At 48.2% G+C, this 23,624-nt stretch overlaps 1 protein-coding gene and 1 non-coding gene across 3 annotated transcripts in view; both read right to left on the reverse strand.

Annotated features, from left to right (window-relative positions):
- The window catches only part of PRKCQ (protein kinase C theta), a 131,467-nt gene extending 113,073 nt beyond the window's left edge, over window positions 1-18,394 (reverse strand). The window contains exon 1 of one of the 2 annotated variants that reach the window (XM_031444771.2): window positions 18,321-18,394. The gene's annotated coding sequence lies outside the window, so the exon portion shown is untranslated. Of the gene's footprint in view, window positions 1-16,530; window positions 16,681-18,320 lie in introns of those variants that run through there. The other variant, XM_064479307.1, reaches the window with a different exon arrangement.
- LOC116150597 (U6 spliceosomal RNA) lies at window positions 2,985-3,092 on the reverse strand. The gene has a single exon (XR_004134330.1). It is a non-coding gene; the product is annotated as a U6 spliceosomal RNA (small nuclear RNA).
- Window positions 18,395-23,624: the final 5,230 nt, after the last annotated feature.

Raw genomic sequence — 23,624 nt, forward strand, 5'->3', positions numbered from 1 at the left:
GACATCCTTGCGATTTCAGCCTCCCCCACTCCCACTCGCCAGTGCGCTCACGGCGCGCATCCCCTGGGAGGCCGACACCGCGTCTCCCGCAGGCGCGGGGTGTGGCTCTGCCTCCTCGCCCCCTCCAGCGAGCTCCCCTTGCCGCCTTCCGTCTGCTTCCCTGCCCTGCCCTGCCCGCCCCCCTGCTGCCCCTGCGGCCCTAAGGGCGAGGGTGAGGCCCGTTTCCAGACCCCGGCTCATTCCCGGTCTCCTCCCTCCGCGCCCCGCGCCCCGCCAACTGCCCTTCCTCCCTCCTGCCCTCCCGCCTCTTCGCTCACTCTGCAGGCTGCCCTGTGGGTTCAGCTTTCTTTACCTAACCCTGACGGAACATGTCCAGGTGTTGACTGCTTTCTGGCTCATCTCGGCCACGTGGGCGGCCCCAGCGACCCTCTACTTAGCAGCAACTGGAAAAGTACATTCTTCTTGAGCTACGCTTACGCGTCCTTCAGCCCCGAACGTTCATCTACACGCTGGGCCTCTCCAAGGTCCTCAAGCACAACCGAAACAAATGCGGATTCTGCCTTTTCCTCAAGGCCCCTGCCTCTGCTCCCCCTCCTGTTTTCATCCGCGGAATTACCATCTACTGAATCGTCCAGGCTAGAAGCATCAGAATCACCTGTGAGGACTCCTTCATTTTCATCCGTCACAAATGACTGTGCGACAAGCCCCATGAATTTGACCTGGTCGTTTCTTTCACATGTGATCCTTACTGTTCAGTCCTTTAGCTTGAGAACGTCAGACATTTTCCCCAGATGCTTACAATAGATTCCTAATTCGCACCAACCCCCTTGTCTGTGCGCTGCCTACCCCTCCTCTACCTTGGCCATAAGAAATGTCTTTCCAACTCTTCCATGTCGAAAAACATCAAACGCCTTCCCTTTGCCTAAATCATTAAGTCCAGACTCAAATGCCACGCGATTTCTTCATTACAGACAAACTTCCAAACTTTAAGGGAATTCGACTCCGGCTGAAGAGGTAGCTTACACAGGGCATTTAAAAATATTTTGGTTTCTGAAAATGCGTTCTGCTAAATAGCTCTGAATTTGTTTAAAAGAACCTTAAGCAAAACAAATCTTCCCTCACACAACTGTCAAGATGAAAACAGACATAATGTTAGCGCTTTTTTTTAAAGCTTAGTAAACACATGGAGGAGATACATGCAGAAACCCACAACTGATTTAATTTGCAAAACCACAGCTTTAGCTCCACTAAAGTAAAGATGACTTAGATAAAATACAACCAGAAAACTGAGATAAAAGATACGGGGTAAATAAGTTAAGCTGACGACTTAGCAAGCAAGCCTCGTGGGTGGAGCATGAAGTTCTCGGAAAGCTTTGGACGAGAACGCCGTTAGACTGACCCCAGGGAGCCCCTGGGAGCGTCATGCTCCCCAGGGAATCCCTGCTTGCGGGAGGACCACCATCTCCGGGACCACAACCCCGCCTGCTTGTGAGGATACGGGCACCTGGTGTCAGGAGAAGCAAGACTTTGGGGTTGAAGCTGCACTTTTGAGGTTGGCGAAGGAGACTGTCGGTACATGTTAGGGCTGTTTCAGAGCCAGAGTTAAATCCTGGACGTCACGAGGCCTTCGGTGTGGTCTTCACTCCACCACCAACCAGCCGCGACAGCCTGAGTACCTCCTCTGAGCCCCGGGCTCCCCGCCTTCAAACTGAAGGGTCTGGAGAGAATAACTTACATTTATACTTACTAAAATTTGACATTTTACTATTTTTTATCTTAATATGATTAAGATCAGGGCAAAAGTCTAAGAGCCAGCTTTTATCCTCAGGGTGAAAAAAAAAGGAGAAAGACTATGTTAAAATGGATCAGCAGTATTATTCCCTGTTCAGTGAACGATTTACAGCACCACGCGCGTCCTCCAGCACAGCGAGGCGTGCTCCCTCCGACGGGGCGTATGTGGACGTTAAAAGGAACAAAGGACGCGAAAGCACGGGAGCCCTGGGCTGCAGGGATGGGAAGTCATCGGACAGCCCTTTAGTTTCCTTCCACTCGTTTGCCCACCCGCTGACATGGCAGCAAGAGGCCATAAAAAGTCGCGGAGGTTTTTTAAAAAGGTACAGCTCCTCAGTACTCATCAGAACCGTCCTAGTCAGATCCCACATATCGACTCGGACAGCAAATGCACACACTGACCCCCTGCTAAGTCTCAGGAACGTCGCAGCAAAGCAACACAGCGGTGACGAGGGAGCCGACGGCAGACCTCGTGGAGGAACAGAGACAAGGACCACAGCCCACTCGGGGCCAGGGGAGGGCAGAGCATGCCTTTTCCATGTCACCTGGTGAGCTGTCTGCACCCTCCTCTGTCTCTCCTTCCCTGACCATGACTTTACGGCAGTGAGTGTCCATTAGGTGTTCTTCCTGTCCCTCACTCTCCATCAAAAGCACGCACCTAGGAATCTAAGAACAGGCCTTGTCTCTTCACCTCTCCATTCTCTTTGCTGTAATTTCATACAGTGCCACAATCTAAATGATCTTATTTGCACACTGTTTAGTTTTGTTTTTGAAGTAGAGTTGATCTACAATGTTGTGTTAGTTGCAGGGGTACAGCAAAGTGATTCAGATACATGCGTGTATATATATCTTTCTTTTCCAGATCCTTTCCCATTGTAGGTTATCACCAGGTACTGAATATGGTTCCCTGTGCTCGACAGTATAAACTTGTTTATTTTTCACATAGCAGTGTGTATCTATTAACTTCAAACTCCTTATTTACCCCTCCTTGACCCCCTTTCCCCTTAGGTAACTGTAAGTTTGTTGTCTGTCTTCGGTCTATTTCCATTTTGTAAATAAGTTCATCTTTGCCATTTTTTTTTAAATTCCACATACAAGTGGTATCCTACGGTATTTGCCTTTCTCTGTCTGCTTTACTTCACTTAGTAGGATAATCTCTAGATCCATCCATGTAGCTGCAAATGGCATTATTTAAAAATACGGGGCATTTCACGAATGTGTGTGTCTCCCTTGCACAGGGGCCGTGCTAGTTTTATCTGTATCGTTCCAATTTTAGCGCACATGGCGCCAAAGCGAGCACCACGTACCATTTATTGACCGTGTTTCTCCTCCAAAAGAAAAGGAAAGTAGGCCTCACGTGGGCTGGGACCCTGGCCTCCTCTGCTCCCCTGTATTCCCCACACCCGGGTCAATCACTGACCAACGATCAATGACGCGTTTGATCAGTCAGTATGTGCGGACTGAATAAATCCCAGCCGGCCCCACCTCCATACAAAGTCCCATCTCCTCTCAGTTACTGACGAAGCTGCTCCAGCGTGCGGGGAGCGTCATCTCAGCATTTATTTGCTTGCATTTATTTGTAAGAGGACCTGTATGTCCTGAACGCCCGAGTTGGCAGGATTTCAGGTATCGGAGTAAAGTGAAGTGTGGACTTTCCAGCGGGGTGACGGAGGGTATTCTGAGGTCACACCAACGGTGGTCACCCTTTGATTTGCTGGGACGTCTACTCCAAGAAAAAAACAGGTTCCTCTATGCTGGCCACAGCCTCCTCCCTCGCTCTCTGGCCAAATCCATAAATCCTCTAAAAGTGGGGCGCTGGGTGGGCAGGGCCCCACGAGGGTCGGAGGATGAGGTTAAAACAGAGGCCACAGAAAAGAGGAGAAACGTCGTTTCTCCTGCCCCCAGGAGAATGCCTCAGGGGTGTCCTGTGCCCTGGTAGTTACTATCATGTTCCTAATTCATTCATTTTCAGCTAATATTTACATTCAACCTCTGAGAATGGCCCATTTGCTCAAATATGGAACATCTATTTATTTCTGGTTGTTATTTTGCAACCCAACCCCCAAAATAATAAAGTTCTTGAGATTAAAAAAAAAAAGATCCTTTGGGAAATACTGGCAAAAGAAATGCTTTCTTGAATAAGGATATCGCTTTGAACTTTTTGGAATCCCGGGCTTCAGGAATTCATCAAATAAAAACAATTAATAAATAACAGACATAAGAGGGATCAGAAAGTTCATCTGGATCTTATCTGTGATTCACAGATACTAGAACAGACTAAAAAGCAAATGACAAAGTGACCTCTGGCAGGTACTGAAAAACAAGGTGTAACAATGGATCATTCCCCCCATTTCCAGAAAGACCTCAAACTTCAAAGTTATTACCAAAGAACGTTAATCTGGCTGCATTCCTCACTCACTTCTAATTTAACAAACTTTCTCCTCCACAGCTCTTTGCAAGTTACAGCAGGCAGTATGTACGTGTGTGTCCACCTATGACAAACTTGGCCATTTTAAAATGTGCCCCAAACTGTCCTTGAGATCTAAGGAGGGAAGAATGTCTCAAAACTCATTCCTTACAACTCATACCGCTGTCACGTAGTATTTAAAAAAAAAAAGAGTCAGTAGGCACCGTATATTGCCAAGTTCAGGCTAAGCCAAGTGGAGCATTAGAGCATAAACTCTGGCATCACACTGCCCGGGTTCAAATCCCCGCTCTGCTGTTTTAGCAGCTCGGTTGCTTTGAACGAGCTGTTGGACCTGTTTCCTCATCTGCAAAATACGGGGACAGCAGTAGGGCCCACCTCACGTGAGTTAACAGATGTAAACTGATCAGGGCAGCACCAGGGCTGCAGAAGCAGCTCGGGCTGAGTTATGACTCTCAGTCCTGAGTTCATACACTCAACAGAATCAAAGAAACGATCATACTTTCTTCCTCCACTGTGAGCAGAAAAAGCATTTTCTCACGACAATTACTTCCTTTACAGTTGTTTTGTTAAAACGGTGGCTCTGGGCGCTTTCAAGGTGGGGCTTCCTCACTGGGGACCAGACACCCCCTCGCCTCTCCCCAGCGGTGCCACTTCCCCTGAAGCTTGTCACTGGCGTCAGGTACAGCCGTCAGTTTCACTTTCACATCATTCTGTCAGTTTGGCTCAGGAGGAAAAGACACTCAACCGAGTGAAAAAAGCGCCTTCTGGGATCTAGGAGTGACAGCCCCAGTCTTCCCAGGAGTAAATGGGAACTTCTCTCTGCCCACATTCCCTCTGGTCCTCTAGGCCGGGCAGTCCCCTGTAGAGAAGGTGTGCGGAGGGGTGGGGGTCTGGACTGTTTGGAATCGGGGTGCCCTGCCTTTTAATTTCAGGCCCGGGATGCCCTCGTGGGGTGCGACTCCCACCTCTGCGTGGACGCGCACGGCTGGGCCTGGGGTCGGTCTTATCTCTGTGCCTTCCTCCCTGCCCAGGACACTGCGCTGCGCTCTAGCTGAGCGCTCCTTTTCGGTTGCTGGGCTGGGCTCCTGTCCTGTGTGTACCTAGTGTGTTCTCTCTCTCTGCGCTTCTGCAGACCTGCGCCCATCACTTTGGGTTCTGTCCCACGGCTCTCTCTTCACAGCTCTGACCCTCCTCCTCATCGCACCCACCTTCTTCCTGTTTGGGGTTTTCTGGTCTTCCCTCCAGGCGCCCGTGCACGCAGACTACACTCTCAGCACAGTTGCTGAGCGCTTGCTGTGTGGGGGGCGAACTCAAGGCTCGACTGCAGAGAAGGAGACTCGATCCCTGCCCTCAAGTGTGATGGGGAGAGAGGGGGTGTATCACCACTGCTGAGGTAGCTTCCTGTGCTTGAAGCCAGGGCACTGGGGGAAGGATGTGTTAATACAGCGAGGGGTGCAGAAGCCTTCACAGGGGAGGTGATGTCTGAGGGGTCAGCCAAGCGAGGATGCGACAGGCCCACGTGGAGCCGTGCTAACCAAGAGGCAGCTGAAGGACGATGCGGTGTTCAGGTCCTTGTGAGACGGGAGGCTGGAGGGGCAGGCAGGGGACAGACCAGGAAGGACCTGGCAGGCCATGTGAAGGGTCCTGATTTTATTTTGTGGGTGATGCAGAGCAAGGCGGAGAATGGTGATCAGATTTTTGTTTCCAACAGATCCTTCTCGTAGCAGAGTGAAGAGTGAGACTAGAGGTTCCATGTCAGAAAATAAATGTGGGGTCGCCTTTATGAAATGTCATCACATAACAGCCTACATGTTTGTGCACAACTGTTTTCCAAAGACGGCTGCACGAGCATCTCCTGTTCCAAAGCTCTTCTGCAGGGGGCAGTCGGCAGCCCCGCCCTGTGACCCTGGCTAGCCTGGAACTTGCTTTGACCAGTAGAACCCGACAGAAGTGATGCTCTGTGAATTCTTGGTTTGGCCCTTCAGGTGTCTGAGCTTTGGCCAGTGTGTGCTGGGAGCACTCCCTCTTAGCATCTGATCACCAGGAGAGGAAACCCGAGGCAGCCGCACAGAGAGAAAGAGAAGGCACGGGCGGGGCTCAGTCTTCTGGCCGTCGCCACCAACCACAAATCTGAGCGGTCCCATCTCAGGTCTGTCCATGGCCTCGTGAGAGGCCCCAGGTGAAGCCCCGAGGAGCAGGGCCGGCCCAAATCCCCCATCCGCAGAATCATGAGCAAATAAAATGGTGTTGTTTCAAGCCACTTAGTTTTGGGGAAAGTTTGTTACACAGCGATGAACAGCCAAAGCAATACTCCAGGTGGAGTGCATGGTACCTACAGCCCTGGCTGTTTCAGGACAAGAGCACTGGCCCACGGCCAGCACGGGATAAGCGGTACTTCCCTGAATCACTTATCCCCAAATCTTACTTCAAGCCTGTGTCACACCTAACTGATTAGTGCTCAGGCTCCTTAAAAAGTGATTCTTAGAAAAGGTAATCCTCTGATTCCACCTCGCAAAGAGCCAAGAAAACACCGTGCGTGGATTAAAATTCCCAGGAATTCAGTCTGAACATTCCTATTGGCAGTTTTTTTTTTTAGACAAACATCCAAGTAAATATGTGTCCCACTTCTTGGACCCGCAGAACGTTTGATGACTCTTTATAATTTGTCTTCTTAGCTGTATTGCTACGCATCTTGAGAGAGACCAGGACTTGAATAAACGGTGTCCTCCCTCTGGGTCTAGAGATTTAGACCCGGAGGCCTAGACTGTTTTTCCACAAGAAAATATTTACAATATTTGCCCAGGAGAAAACTGATTTCATATATTTAAATGACGATATGTTCTCTCTGTTTTGAAAACCTCTAATCTGTTCTTGGAAGAGGAGCGCTCGCCCTTCTTCCTTTCATTTCTACTGAAATCATAAAATTCAAACCCAATGTTACGTGTTGACAGGTCTCTACTGGCTCCACCAATGGGAAACGGTTAACGGGTAGGTTTGTCTTCATTAATTCCTAAGATTATGTGCTAATTTATGTTTAGCAATATTGGCAATTTTGGGGTCAAGTAAACTTGCATCTATTTTATTTTAATAAGTAACACAAAGTCTTTCCTACAGCTCAGATGGCTTTATCTCCTAAAGCACTTTAAGTCACAGACCAAAGGGTGCTAGAAATATTAACAAATCTCAATGAAAAGAACCCGAGTGGTAGAAATCCTTCTTTTTGCTGAGACGGAGGAAGGAAGGTTAAAGTACCTTGTGCTGCACCTTTGGCAAAATTTAAGCTGCCTCTGCTTCAGAACCTGGCATTATGCAAGTTATTTCTCACTGAATTATTTCAGCATTAAAAGGATTTTTATAAAACCCTCCAGGATTGGCTTGGTTGCACGAAAGAGGCAGAGTAAATTCCAGTTCCTCTTATGAAAGAGTTTATTTATGGCCACTGTTAATACCAACCCATCTGTACAGCCTAAATATGTCCTAAAGTACATGCTAATTGATTTTTCTTTTCAAATGACTGATGCAGAAGAATTAAAAGAGCCCCCATTCCTAGAGGGGAGAAGACTGTCTGGCTGCTATTCCTCACCATCTTCCCTTCCAGACACGAAGCCCACTGGGGAGGTCAAGTTGTTCACTTTGGAGAACCAGCGTTTTTGAGAAAGCCTGGTCATTACCTTTCTTGTGCTACCATCATCCTTAACACAGTAGAAGAAGAAAAAATGTGCTGTTGATGTCATCCTATGAAATTTTAATTTGCAAAATCTAAACTGTATATCGTTGAATGCTTTCAGTGTTTGGGCGACTGCACACCCGTTTACCGGGGAAGGGTTACACATCCCACTCCTGGTGATATTCTCTCGTCTTCACCCACATTTCTGAATGCGCTGGCTGCAGCCTGGGATCCATGACATGTATCCAGTACTGTACCACCCCCGGGCCCAGGTGAAACCCTGGTCTGACTGGCACGTGTGGCTACCAAAGGAGCTCCCCCTCAAACAGCTACAAAATGTTAGGGTCAGGAGGCACCCTAGACCAGCCGCCGTCCAACTCGCTCAGCTTACAGTCAGTTTGGCAAAACAGGAATGAGACCTTGGTCTCCTAGCCCCCACTTCTGTGGCCCTTCTCTCTGCCTTCTCGGCTGGGCGGCTCTGAAAGGCTGGCGTGGTCACCAACAAGGTGGACCAAGGCAGGGGCAACGATGCCACCAGAGCCGAGAGCCACTCTCGCTCCAGTCTGTTCTACCGAAAAGGGCAAACTATCTGGATCCTTAACCCCTCTGTGTGCCAACTTCCATGTATCCTCACTCACTGCAGGTAGACTGGAGAGCAAGGCGGGGAGGCTGGCACCCGGGCACCGGGGAGGGAAGGGGAGGGAGGCAGATGAAAAAGTTTAGAAGCCAACCCAGAAGCTACACAGAAGTCAGCGCCTCCACGGGCAAGGATGTGCACAGCCCTGCGAACCTCTTCTCAGTCAGACCCCTAAAACGCACCTTAGGAACGTGGGCAGACATTGCAGAGATCAGGGCTCTTACGGCCTGAAATACATAGCAGTCATAATCAGAACCCTTCATGCTGGCAATTAGAAACAAAAATTAAATACATTCCCTGACTCTGAGAGGTTTCTGTGAACTTCCTCAAGGTGCAGTCTGAGCTCCGCGCCTAGAGTTTAAGAGAGAAAAGAGAATAGAAATAGAACAGAAAGTAGAGACTAGGCAATCGGGGACCTGGTGTATGCCCTGAGGTGGGCATCCTTAGGAGATCATAATTGAATTAAAATATGATCACTGAGCTCTGGTTCTGACCTAGAAACTCTAAGTCCCAGAGACACAGGAAAGCATAAGAGGGAAGGCAGACACGTCACAAGCTACCTGGGAAAGGTGTACCAGGAAGGGACGCTTGTGTGGGTAACTGCCAAAGGGACTCTGGCTGAGAAGGGGTGTGGACAGGGGCCGCCTGATTTTATCTCCAAAAGGAAAGCGGGACACGTGGGTGAGAACCATCAGGCTTTAGGAAGGCAGGGGGGTTGAGTCTCCTACAGGCAGAAGCATCTCTCTTACTTTGCAGACACAGGTGAGCGTCACTCTTTGGCTGCCCTTATGGAAATGTCACAGTGGGACTCAGTGCTTTTCCCTTGAAACCTCATGCCATTCACGCAGCAAGTGTGCCGTGAAACCCATCTCCACAAACCCACTGAGGTCGCGTGGGCTTTTGAGGTGTAAGCCCAAAATCTAAGCTCCGGTTTTAACATTGTTTTAAGCTGTGGCTTAACTGCCGTTGGGAACCCCTGCCAGTGCCCATTCCAATTCATTACTGCTGGGGTTTATTTTTAATCTTCTTTAAAAGATTATGTTTTTCTCCCCTTTGGTTTCATATTTTTGGTTATTCTACCTTTGAGTCTGTTAAATGATTTATTACTCTTTACTTTCAAGACATTTTTCTTTGAATGCTCTCAATTATTTAATCTTTGGTACTTTTTTATCATCTTAACTCTCAAATTTAGTCTTACTTTTTATGTTGCTTAATGAATTTTGAGATCATTATGATTTTGTTCTGAAGAATCCTTAAAATCCTTCATCGTTTCATTAAATTTTTTGTTAACCTTTTATCCTTTAGTATCTTCTTTTTATTAAAATAACTTTTGCACTCTCTGCACACCTGTACTGAGCAATGTACCTACTGCCTCATCCATTTGCTTGTATGATGGTTCAGAATATTTCAATATTACTTTTTATTTCCTGATCATTCTTTTTTTTTTTTCTTTCACGGTTGGCATTATAAAGGTCAGCAGAGTGAGAAACTGTAAGTGTAACAGAGACAGAAAAACCAAAGACGCGGAGATGGAACCTCTCCCTTGGAGTGAGTTGCCGCTTAGCATTTTTAAATGTTTCCCACCACCTTCAACTCTGCCTTTCCAGCAGAACATGTCTAGACAGTTCTGAGGGCGGCAACGGCTCTGCTCGTGCGGACGTTTACACTCCTGGGCTGGAGCCTTTTCTCTCATTACTCAGCACACAGTCCCTTCGACGTGACAGCTGCTAAAACACACGGCTCGTTTATCTATTCCCCTAATAGCTGAGTTCCTACTAGACATTGGATATGGCACTAGATACTAGGGATATGACCAAGAATAAAAGAGGATGTGCCTTCTGCCCCCGTAGGGTTTACAATCTGTTGGGACTGTCAAAAGGCAGACAGACAACGGCAGGACATTGTAAGCGCCCTGCCAGGGAGCACGCACTGATTCACTGCCACACCTGGTGCTGCGCTGTATATAGAGGACCTCGTATGTGCTTTAAGAACACGTGGGGGAGGGTACAAAATCCTAATTTGGAGGGCAGGGAGAATCTTCCAGAGGAAGCGATGTCTAAGCTAGGCCCTGAAAATGCAGGGAACAGCCAGAGGAGGGAGAGGGCGAGAGGCTGGGCAGAAAGTTCCAGGGGGCAACGGGACACACAGGGCACTAAGAAGCCTAAAGAGGCTTGGATGTGGAGGGACGCGATGTGTGCGGTGCTGGAGAGAGAGGCTGGAGAGGCCAGGGGCGTGCAGACCAACTGGAACCTTCTAACTCATGCTGAGGAGTCTGGGTTTCCCTCCAAGTGCACTGGGTAGCACCGGAGCATTTAAAGCAAGGAGGCTCAGCTCTGGGTTCTAGAAGGATCCTGCCCCCTGCAGTGTGGAGAACGACCCTCAGTGACAGCGACCAGCCCGGAGGCTACAGCAGCAATCCAGAAGAGAGATGGCGGCGGCCTGCAGACAGAGTAGGGAGGGGTAAGGCGGCGGGAATCAAGAGACACGCAGCGGGTGGAACTAACAGACCCTGGTTCGGGGTGAGCGGCGGAGGCGAGGAGTCATGAAGACACCCAGGTTTCTGCTTGTGCAAGGACAGGTGATGCCAGTGCCAGATTCAGAAAAGGACGGGAGGCAGGTATCTGTGGAAAGAGAAAGGGGAAGTCGAGGCATGCAGCTCGGGGCACGTGGTGTTGGCTGCGCCCATCAACCCGCCGCAGAAGAGGACTTTGGAAAGGTTTCGATTGGGCAGTGGTCAGCGAGGAGAGGGCTGTCAAGGTCAGAGAGGGATGAGGTACCCGCGGGGTGAGAACACTGAGGAACGCCAACCTTCCAGGGGACAGAAAGGAGAGGAGGAGCTCACAAAGGAGGAGAGACGAAGGAAGGAGAACGGGAAGTGGGGGAGGCATGCGAGGGAAACGTTGCCCCAAGGGTGCGGAGATGCGCGGACTCAGTCTGCCGCAGAGAAGACAAGGGAGAGAGGAGCGGAATTTAGCAAGAACTGGAAAGAGCGAGCGTGAATGTGACAGACGCCCGGAGGCAGAGCCAGCTGTCTGCGGCCAAGACGTGGAGAGAGGACACAGGGCAGCGGTGGAGAGGACAATTTAAGGAGTCCAGCTGTGAAGGGGAGGAAAGAGAAGAAAGTGGCTGGAGGAGGGCGTGGAAGGACGGCCTTTCTCTTTAAAGCTGGGAGGGGTTTCAGCATGTCTGTGCAGTGAGAATGGGGCCAGCAAGGAGGGAAGGGAGGAAAATACGGGCCCGAGAGGAGATAATCAAGATGGAAGGTGAGGAAATATTTTTTCGCTGTAACAGACAGGAAAGGTGGGAGGGTGGGTCCAGGTGGAGCTGGATCTGCAGCTCTGTGACCGCAGGGTGAGGTGGTCTTCATCAGGAAGACTTCCATTTTCCCAGCAGAGCAGGATGAGGGGATGGTGGTGACAGGTGGCGGCTGGAAACAGCTGCTGCAGAAAGCAAACGGGAGTGGAACAGGCGAAGTCGGAGAGCCTGGCTGAGGCTGGAAATCACGGAATCACAGCATCGTGAATTTGCATAGCTGCCTAATTCTGTCGAGAGGAACTCATCAGCCCGGGGGCACACCCTGGGAGAAGTGGAGAGGTGGACTCTGCTCCCGCCCCACGCACTCCAGCTTCAGATAAAAGCACATCACCTCACATGGCACCGAAGATGCGGTCTCCTCCCCGTGGCAAGGAGGACACTCCAGGGGGAGGAAGGGGCGGTGGCCACTGTCATCTATGTCAACTTCAGTTCAAAAAATCAATACTATTTTCCTTCCTAAGCGATTCAGTTCCTTAGGAAGCTGATAGGGTAGACCCCAAGATTCATATTCTTCTTAACAAACGTGGACCCTGGTCACAACACTCTCCCTGAGAAAACGTCTTCCCCAGTCAACTGATGAACAAATTTTGGGAATACAACCCATGGAGGCATTGAAAGATTATATTGGGAGCCAAGAGATCAGGGTTCCTGGCCAGTAATTTGTGTCGTGTGACCCTTCTCTTGACGTCTGCAAGCCTCAGTGTCTCCTCTGCAAACTGCGACCCATCCACCCAATGAGCAGGACTTCGGGAGGACATGACCCCATGTAGCCAGGCCCCTGGCACGATGCCAGCCAGCTAACACGCCTTTCCTCTCCAAGTCTCCCACCTCCCTCCAGACCTGAGCTTGTGTGACTTAAAGGAACACTGTGGAAAACTAAGTGTCACAGGTGTACAGTTTTCAAACTTTCAGGTAAGACACATTGTCCCGAACTCCATGACCCAAAATTTCATGAATTACTCTTGCCCCATGAAATGCGTTCTAGTATTTTCCATTCCGTTCTCTTTCACGTGTACAGATACGCTTGGTACAACTCAACGAGTTCATTTCAGAATCCAATAATGGATTGTGTCTTGCGGTTTGGAAAACACTGGGTGAGGCCTGTTTTTGAATCACGGAGAACAACACATGAACGGACCGCAGAGTGGAAACTGCTGACTACGGCCCTCAACACACAGCTGACACGAACTCCTCCCCAAACTGTGAGAAAGGCGTGCCCGCTGCCTTTCGCGAGCGACTTGGCTTCTTGCTCCCCTGGGATGTGAAGAGCCGTCTGCACTGACCATGGACTCACAGCGCTCAGTTTGCTTTGGAAACTCACCCTTATCTTGGCAACACCCTACTTCCTAGATGCTTATTTTAGCATCTACTCGGGGTGAACGACCCACAGACGGGACCCACAGAGATGGGAAAGAGGATAAGATGGCCGAGGGCAATGAAGAGCCTGCTCTTTGTGCTTCCAGCTGAAGACCCGTAGTCATGCCAACCACGCCTCTGAGCGGGAGCCTCCGGGCTCACCCCGCTCCCTTCACGCGCTTGCTACGCTCAAGCCAGGCTGTGTTCCTTTCTCTCACTAGGACGTATTCTCTCGTCCTCAGGCCATCCTAAAATGTGGTTCCTCTCTTCCAGAGCATCCTCACTGCCACACTCTCTCACACTTCCTCTAGGACATCTTCTCAGACACCCCGGAGCCACTGGTCCCTTGGCACCACGTACGTTCCCCGTACTTACACATTCATCCTGCACTGATTTACTGAGGGGTCTCTGTGTGTCAGCCCCGCCGTAGTAGCTGGGAACACAGCTCCGGACAAATGCCAGCCCTCGTGAGCTTCGATTCTCAAGGTGGACACAGACAAAGCAAACAAGCCAACATATAACACAGTTGTGCACTGTAATATTACCAACCGACACATCACAATACACATACATGCTGGAGTCACCATGCTTTGCTGTAACTTCCTCTTCCCCTGGCAGCTTCTCCCCCACGGGTTACACACCAGAGTGTGTGGCGCTGAGGCTCACAACAAACGCTTGATGAATGAAAGCACAGCCATGCACTCTTTGGTTCTGTTGTCCTGGGAGTCTGTCTTGTTTTGATCACACGCAGGAGATAACGCAAACTTTAACTCATCTGCGAAGGGTCTGGGGTGCACATTTAAAGTTTGTAATACTAAGGCCATGCCTATGTGATTCTCGACAACTATTCATTTGTAAATCCCGGGGGCCTTCCTGTAGGAAGGGGCAGCCCTCCCTGCAGAGACCTATAGTTATCTGTTAGGAGGCCTCCTGCCCGTGGCTTCCCTAGTCCTTCAGGGATGCTGGAGTAGTAACTCCTCCAATTACTCTGCACTAGAATGCGGGACATAAGCACAGGATGAGATGGGGAAAAAAAAAAACGAATTCAGGAGCAGAATCAGTCCATAGACCTCCGATGTCAGGCATCAAATGGTTCGGTAAAAAGTTAACCGGTTATCATGCCACACCTGTTAGGATGGCCACAATCCAAAAGACAGCAGACAACAAGTGCTGATGAGGATGGGGAGACACTGAAACCCTGTGCTCTGTTGGAGGGAACGGGACGGGGGGAGCCGACATGGAAACAGTACGGTAGGTCATCAAAAAAAAAAAAAAAAAAGAAAGAAAGAAACACAGAATTACCATTTAAACCAGCAATTTCATTTCTGCATACGGAGCCAAAAGAATTTAAAGTGGAGATTTGAAGAGAGAGATTTTTTTACAGCCATATTCAAAGCAGCATTAGTCGTTAAGCCCAAATGTGGAAGCAAGTGTCCATGAACAGACGAATGGATAAACAAAATAGGACATATACCTACTGTGAACTATTACTGACCCTTTTTAAAAAGGCAGGAAATTCTGACACAGGCCACAACATGGATGAAGCTGGGGGGCATGAAGCTGAGCGAGACGCGCAATTCACAAAAAGACAAATACCATATGATTCCATTTATACGAGGTACCTAGAGCAGGCAGCTTCAGAGACAGAAAGCAGAATGGAAGTTTCCAGGGGCTGGAGGAAGGGGTGAATGGGGAGTTATTATTTAATAGGTGCACAGTTTCAGTTTTGCAAGATGAAAAGGGTTCTGTGGATGGATGGTGGTGATGGTTGCATAACAATGTGAACGAGCTTAATGCTACTGAGCTGTACACTTAAAAATGATTAGGGTGGCAAACTGTATGCTATGTGTACTGTACCACAATTTCAAAAATGTAATTAGTAGGTGATCCACCTCTGTGGTTTATGGTCACTGCCTGGTGGTCATACAAACCTGACTTCACCACTTACCAGCTGTAACATCAGGGCAAGCGACTTAACCTCTCTGAGCCTCTGTTTCCCCATCTGGACAATGGGGATAATGATGATGCTATTAATTTATAAAAGCTTTGCAAAGATTAAATGGGACGGTAATGTTTGTCAAATACAAACAAAATTGAGCATAGTATCTGGTACATAAATTATAAATAAAAATGCATGGATAAAACCATGCCTTACTGCTTTTGTTAGTTCCGTTACTACCATCAATATTATTAGCTTAATTCAAAAGTTAACACCAATCTATAGAAGTACGTGTGGCCAGTGTGTGCCTTTAAATATCTGCCAATCTCATCCCAGAGCAGAAATCTATGATTCCAGGCTTGAGGTGAGCCAGTCCTAGTTTCCAAAATCCCTGGTTCCCGTTCCATCCCAAGGATATTTTTAGATGACAGAGCAATGTGAATTTGTGTATAAATGCTCGACAGGTTAAAACAATGAAAGATGTTTCCATTACTGCGAGGAAACAGCTTTTTCATCTTTCCGCTTCAACATCATGTTTTTCTATAAGATTCTCCTGATTCCTGCCTTAACAGCTAGAACAGGTATTAAAAATCAAAGCTGGGTGCATTCCTGCCTGAAAACAAGACGCTCAAAGTTTTAAAACAATAGACAGAAACAGAGAGTTAAAGGCTACGTATGTCACCACAAGACTAGTTCCCTTACTTTCAATTACAATTTGATTTGGGGCAATAAAATGACATAAAATTATATAAAATCAAATGATACATCTATGTTCTCTGGGATTTTTGACCATACAACAATTTTTTTATTTATTAAATGATTTGTGAAAACTACTTGGAAAAAAATAGATAAAAGATTGAACCCTATGAAAAGGAAGCCCCCTGAAGTCAAAAATACCCTTATTAACACACAGTCTCATTACAGTACTACATTAGCAATACTTCCAGGGGCAAACAAGGTCATCAGTAACCCTAGACCATGAAATGCGTTAAGGGCAGGAAGTACTGATTCCTACTCGTATTTTGAAAGAAGACAAATGTCCTATCATCAAATTCTGCACTGTAAGAAGATTTGTGGAGATTAATTCCTGAATGCCAGTTACAGATTTGTACATAAGCCCACATGCTCAGAAGAAAATCCTAGAGCTAGTCCACACGGAATTTTAGATAAAACATCAAATTCATTACACAGACGAATTTCGAGAATATATTGCCGCAGAATGAGGGACTTTTAGAGAAACAGCCAAAGGCAAACAGGCTATTCAAGGGGGTCTCCAGGACCTGCCATAACAGAGAAAGCTCACATCTGTGTTGAAAGGGGTCTTTGAGACTCTGAGAAGGACCGAGGTGTGGCTAGCTGAATAACATCCCTGCACACCTGAAAGACAAGTGACCTACCAACAAAAGGAAGTTCAGCTGCTGATCCAGGTGCCTTCCAAGCAGACTCAGTAACGAAGCCTCTGTTGGAGGGAGGTGGGCACCGGAGGAGGAACGACAAAGAAGTTGGTGCAAGAGCTTCTTGCCGTCCGCGAGCCACTACCTGCCGCACAAGACGCTGGCGGAAGTGAACATGACAAGGCAGAGGGTAGAGGCAAGAGTCCTCCCTGGAAGTTTACGTTTTAAAAGTTTACAAGAAAAATCACAAGAGGCTGGAACAAAGGCTGGTGATGCCGAACAGGCGACTCTTGAAATCAGAGATAAAAGTTTATGAGGCAGGGAAAAAAAAAACCCAAAACAAAACAACTTAATTTAGACTTAATTGCTCACTTGGAGGAGTTCCACAGCTGGGGCTTTGAAGCTTTTAGAAGCTCCTCCTATGCTGTGTCTTTAAATATATGTGCGTTCAATCAGCAGAAGAAAGACTCACAAGATACGTCTGCGTCTGCGGCAGACACCTGCTTCAAACAATGGACTGATCTCCGAGGGATGTTAAACAGCTGTGCATGAACTTCAAAAGTAATTTGCAACCAGATTAGTAAATGTCACCCTCCCTCCCACCAGACACAGCATTTTTTAAAAGAGATGAAGCATCCGCGGTAAGACTGCCATTTTACAGGACTTAACAAAGATCGGTTAGGGGAAAAAAACGAAGACGGAGATTCACAAGGTTGGGGTGGGGGTGGGGCAACGCGGAACTTACGAATAGGGCTTGTCTATTAAATATCCCCCTCTACACCACCACCAGGAAAAGCCAGTGATGGGACAATGCAATGGGAACAACAAAACCACCAGACGTGTGTCCAGAAAGGGCACTGCACCTGAAGGACCCACACACTCCTTAGGGATGGGTCATTCTCTCCACGGACAGGGACAAAGCAATGCGTTTTCAGTCTTCTCCCCTTGTCATCACCCCCCTCCCTGTCAGCTTGGGCCATCACTCCATCATCTTTTATTAGCACCAGTTTGAGCAGGACAATCCCAAAGACAGAGCAACACACTAGCGCTCTCCCGGCAGAAATCCCAGCATCTCCAAGCGCGCCTGCCTCGGGTCTCCCCTCGTGCATCCCCGTGGTGAGTGCCGAGCCGTTAGCATCCATTTCACACTGATAATCTGAGCCCCAGTAAACATCCAATAAAAAAGGCATTAACTCTACTTTCTTAACCTGTGGCCCTCAAAGCTCAAAAACAAACACTCTCACCCAAGGTCACAGGACTGAGCACCAGACTTTTTTCGTTATCCATCAAAACCCGCCTCGCCTTGCCCCCAGCCCCCTGAAAAGAAACTTGGTTTGTTCGGAAGCGTTCATGCTGGCAACTCCGTCCGCTTCTCTAGCAAACGCCAAGAAAACTTATTTCACTATGGACAGGTTGCCGCTGCACCAAACAACTCTCCTTCCAAATGTGTGCCGAGAACTTAAAACTCACCGCCGCCCTCTTCCCTTCCTCCCTCCCTCCCTCCGCGTTAGTTCAGGTGAGAGAAAACCCGAGAAGGGAGAGGAGGCGCCCCGGCCCCAGCCCCGGCCGGCCCCCTCCGGGCCAAGGTCCGCGCGCATCCCGGGCACCCCAGGCACCCCACGCGCGAGGGACCACGGAAACTAGACCCAAAGTTTGCGGCTCTTGTCGCTCTTTCCGACTCCGTGGTCATCCTGCTCGCCCCTTCCTGGACCGGCTTCCCCTCCACCCCGATCTCCGCCCCAGGCCCCCCGGCGCCGGCCCTCTCCAGCCGGCGGACCGGCGCGGGGACTTACCTGCCAGCAGCCGCGGGGGCCGAGCGCGCGGCGGGGCGGCGGTGGCGGCGGTGGCGGCGGTGGCGCGGGAGCGGGCGGCCGGCGGGGTGCGTGCGCCCGAGGGCGGCGCCGGCCAGGGGGCGCTCGTCACCCCGCGGCCCCGCCGCCGAGCCGGCTCCCCGGACGCCCTCCCCGGAGCCGCGGCCCGCGCACCGCCCGCCGCGCGCCGCGCGCCTCCAGGTCCCGCCCCGCGCGCCGCCCCGCGCTCCCGCCCGCGGCGCCGCGGGTCCGAGGCCAGGCCCCGTCCCCGCGCCGGGGAGGCTGCGGCGCGCGCCGCGCGCGCGCGGGGGAGAGGGGCCCTGAGACCACATGACTCTCCATCTGACCAAACCGAAAAGCGAAAACGAGCCTTCCCACGGGAAGGAGCGAGATCATTAGGCAAAAAGGGCTCCGTCTGTTTTGCCGGCTTTTACACCACAAAGGATTTGTGAACGGAGCTCTTTTAAAATGGCCCAGCTGAGGAGGATTGAGTGCCCTTCTGTCCGCTGGAGAAGCCTTCCTAAGTTCTGTCTCTGACTTCAATGGTTTGTTTCTGCACACTGTCCTGTTCTACATCATTTCCAAAGTCGCACTGCTTTAAACTTGGCAACCCTTGCGGCTGCACTGAGATGTCCCACCCATGCACTTGTCATTTGAAGACTTTCACGCCTGGTTGGTGGTACTAATGGTGCTCGTGGTGAGGATAATTGGGGTGCTTTTCCCTGTACTCTATACGGTTAATTGTGTATTCAGGTTAGAAAACCTGCACACTGGTTACCAGTGCTGCTGCTCCCTCTCAGCTGTGGCCCAGTGGTTAAAATGCACTTGGTCAAGGCGTTTGCTGCTGTGACGTACTAAGCCCGGATTAGTCTGGAAAATAAATAGTCCTTTTTCTTTTCTTTATTCTCTTCCTTCTTTCCTCCCTCTCTTCTTTTTTTTCCCTCCCTCCCTCCCCTCCCTTTCTTCTTTCTTTTCTTTCTTTCAATTAAAAAGGTACGAAAGAGCCAAACCTTGGATTAGCAGGCTTCTGATTATGGAAATATAGACCGTCAGCTGAAAAGGACCTCAGACTACACCTAGCTCCAAACTTTTAAAGATGAAAAACCGAGCCCCAGGAGGGTTTGATGACTTAATTCACACTGCTGCCTTGTGGCAGGCCTGTGCTGGGAAACCAGAGATGGTAACTCTTTCCCCTAATCTGTATGAATTCAGCAAAGCAAACACACTCACCTTTTAAAGATAAAAATATGTTCTCTGAAAGTTATACCCCCACCTCCCTCTGCATTTATCAATAACTAACAGCACTGAATGGACCCTCAGGCCAGGGTCATCCAGCAGAGAGGCTGCCACCTCTTGGAAGATCATAGCCAGGAGGTCTGAGCGTGGACCGACCTCCACGTGCTGGCTCGCAGTAGGCACTCACTGTATATTTGCCATTGTGATTTGGTGGGAAGATATGTCTGTGGCTGAGAACAAGGTGGCAGAGCTGGAAGGAGGACCCCTGCTGAGAAGGCCCCGCTCCTCTCTGCAGACTGCGGAAGAGAAGCCTCCTGCTTCCAGGTGCCTTCCTCCTTTTCCTCCTGTCGTCCTTAAACAGAGCCCATCACACGGAAGAGAGACGGCAGACTGTGATTGCCCCAGTGCCAAGGAGACAGCAAACCCAGTCATTCCTCACTGCTGGGATTTTCATGGATTATTTGAGAAGGTTAAGTACATGTAGGGGCTCAAGGGAAAAGTCTTATGTCCTTTTAATTTACTCAATAATCAGTGGCTTTTATGATATCACTCATATGTGGAATCTAAAAAAAAGGACACTGAACTCATCTGAAAAACAGAAACAGATTTGCAGACTTAGTAAAGAATCTTACGGTTACCAGGGAAGAGGGGTGGGAAGGGATAAATTTGGGAGTTTGAGATTTACACATGTTAGCCACTGTATATAAAAACAGATTTTTAAAAAGTTTCTTTTGTGGAGCACAGGGAACTATGTTCAATATCTTGTAATAACCTTTAATGGAAAAAATATGAAAATGAACAGATGTCTATGCATGACTGGGACACTGTGCTGCACACCAGAGATGGACACATTGTAACTGACTGTACTTCAATTAAAAAAAAAAGTCAGTGGCTTTTAAAACATTTCCAATGGTGATGGTCATCATCATATTCGGAGTTCCTGTCCACTGGTCACTGCGATGAGAGCTTCCGATGTACTATTCATTGAACCGCCATAACACTCTTAAGAGGTAGATATTATATCTTCACCATCACCTCTGTTTTAGAGATGAGAACAGTGCAGTCTAGAAGGATTAGACAGCTTGCCCGAGATCCCGCATTTGATAAAGTACCACAACCAGGACTTAAACTGAGGCCCGCCTGAAGCAGAGCCCTCGGGCACTGTTGAATACTGCCTGCGTCCTATAACCAGACCCTCCACTCTCTGCCTCTCTCTCTTTTGGACAACTGGTCTCTGGAGACCCATGTTTCTCTGTAACCATGTGGTCCTACAATTGGAAACCCATTAATCTGAAGACTGGATCTTGTAAAACAAATCCATCATATGTCAGGAAAGAGTTTTTGTTTTTGTCTTGAATTGCATCTAAAAGGGGGAGAAAAAATCCCAATTTGTTCTTGTTCCTGCTGGGTGTTAGGGAAACCTGACCTTTCCGACCCCAGCGTCCAGTGCAGCCGGCCTTCCCTGCCCCCCGCTACCCGGCATTTCTGCTTCGCATCAGACATGGTCTCATTGTTTTATAAACATGGCTGCTGCTCAGAAGTTCTCCACACCTTTATTTCCTGGAAGAGGAAATTGCATTTCCTGAAGGGGCTTATGTGGGTGGTGAGGTTCCACTCATTCTTTTAAACACACCCATACTTTCAGTTCTGTACTTCTCCCCCCTCCACACTTGCAGCTTCTGCCCTGAAGTTTCCTGGAATCGCGCTGAGGACAGACTGGGGGGAGCCGCTTCGGTTCACTTGAGCTGGGAAAGACGCGCTGCCTGCTCTCCGTCCAGGGCTGGGGGACGAATGACTCCCTGGGATCTCGGCTCTGGAAACATCGCAGTCCATCTTGCCTCAACTTGGGGTTTGCTGAAGGAAGCCTGAGATGTCTCTTTGGCTTTAATTTGGCCCTACTCGGCGATGATTCGCTACCTCCCCAAAAGACCGGCTCTGGCCACCCTTCTGTGAGGCTGACCTTCCACAAAGGACATGGGATTGGAATGAAAAAGAAAGTGTTCTTATTATGAGCCTCAATTTGGAGAGAAATGGTGTTAGGGGAGAAGCAGGGTATGACCATACTACGGGAACAAAGGATCGTTTCACATGGACCCTTCCATCTCTGCAGAAAGTCACCACTTGGGGGAAACCAGCTCGGACAGTTTCATGAGACGTTGGACTGTCCAGCTGGCTGCTTTTCCACAGGCCTGGCAGAGTGTTTATAAAGCGGTCCACCTGAATCCCCAGATGAATTGGCTTGGAATTGGAAGACCACGACCCACCCTAACCAAAGATTTGAGAAGCATGCTGAGTCTAGTGTAAATTTATTCAGAAAAATGTCAAAATTATTGTAGGATCTCTGGACAAAAGAGGCAGAGACAAACAAACAAACAAAAAAACCCCAGGTATTTTATTGTACATTATTACATAGTAACTATAAATGGAGTATCATCTGCACAGTTTTTGAATCGCTGTGTTGTACACCTGAAAATAATATAATACTGTAAGTCAACTGTACCTCAATAAAAACACCACTGCTGCTAAAAAACAGGTCTTTTAAATTCACAATCTGGACACAGGAAGGAGAGTTTTTCTTCTTTTCAATCCATCTTTAGACATCCAGGTGGGGAACAAAAGGATAATTATAAGTTAGAATATTTTATTGCCAAATGAGAGCCCTAAAACCCTGAAGCAGAAATTGGTTCTCCTTTTGGAGAACTTGACTACTGTTGATAGTAAGGTTTTCTGTTTGTTTGTTTGTTTGTGTTTAATATTGAAATACAGTTGCCTTAGGGAGATTGTTATCAACTCTTCCAGACCATGAGTGCGGTGGTGAAAGGTGAATGCAGATTTTACCCTGATGTCTGAAAGGAATAATGTTCATAATGTGATATTTTTGGAAGTTCTGTTGTCATTATAAGCTTAGTAATGTTGAGCTAATTTTAAAATCTTAGACAAGGTAGGGGAGGCCGGTGTTACGTCTTCATTTAAGAAAGAGATTATGAGTGAACCTCATACTGGCTAAAACTCACTGTGCGTTCATGGCTTGTGTCTGGGCATGGTGACAAACACTTTGTTTCAATTATTTCATTTGATTTTTACAACAAATCCCTTGAGATGAGTCATGGCAATGAAAAGAAAGTCCTAATTGTTAGTGATGGGAAATGTAATAAAATTTGCACCTCCTACTCATTGCTAAATTAATATAGTCACTGGTATAAAAATTCAAATACTCTCAAGGAAGTCGTATACTGAGGGCACAGGAAGACCTTGACAGTCATGACTCTCTTCTCCGTGTGCAGCTTTCCTGACTACGCCATAGTTTCAGCCATTCACTTGAAAGTAAATATTTTGTGAAACGAAAATATAAGTAATTTCTTTTTTCCTTAGTGGTGAGAACACTGGCCCAAGGAGGCTAAATTGGCCATATTTGGCTCTTCTATGAGTAGGTTAGATGTGCTCTGTCCCATGGTCCCGTTTTATCCTGTGGTGCAAGCATATCACCCTTGAAATGGTTTTTCAGCAACAAATGTTTACCCTCGAGTTTGGTTATTTCTTTAAACTTATATTGGCTCGTATGTTGTGAGTAGATCCCAGCTGACTTTTTTCTTTTTTCCTTTCCTTTCCTTTTCACTTTTCTTGTCTTTTCTTTTCCTGCTGGTCACTAGGCAGTCAGCAAACAAAAGACTAAAGTCTTACATTTGGGATTCAGCACAGCATTCAGAGAGCAGATGTTCCATCTCCATTTTATACATCACACACACACACACCCATACACCTGAATTGCCCAGTACTTGAATAAAATAACTCTGATGATTAAAGAAAAATCTGTAATATTTAACCGTATCAGTAGCTTATATTTGTACATTTACACAACACAAAAAAATAAAGAAAAATAAATTAATTCTTTTATATCTCATATTTGAACTTGATGGAGATATGCTCAAAAATCAGATATACATTGTATTGTTTTAAAATTCATGAAAAGGGAGGCTTTCCTATTACATCTGGCCAGTTTCATAAGGCAGATTGAGTAGGTAAACCTCTGAACTACTTCGATCCCTATAA

The sequence above is a fragment of the Camelus dromedarius genome, chromosome 26 (genome assembly GCF_036321535.1).
Source record: "Camelus dromedarius isolate mCamDro1 chromosome 26, mCamDro1.pat, whole genome shotgun sequence".
NCBI lineage: Eukaryota > Metazoa > Chordata > Mammalia > Artiodactyla > Camelidae > Camelus > Camelus dromedarius.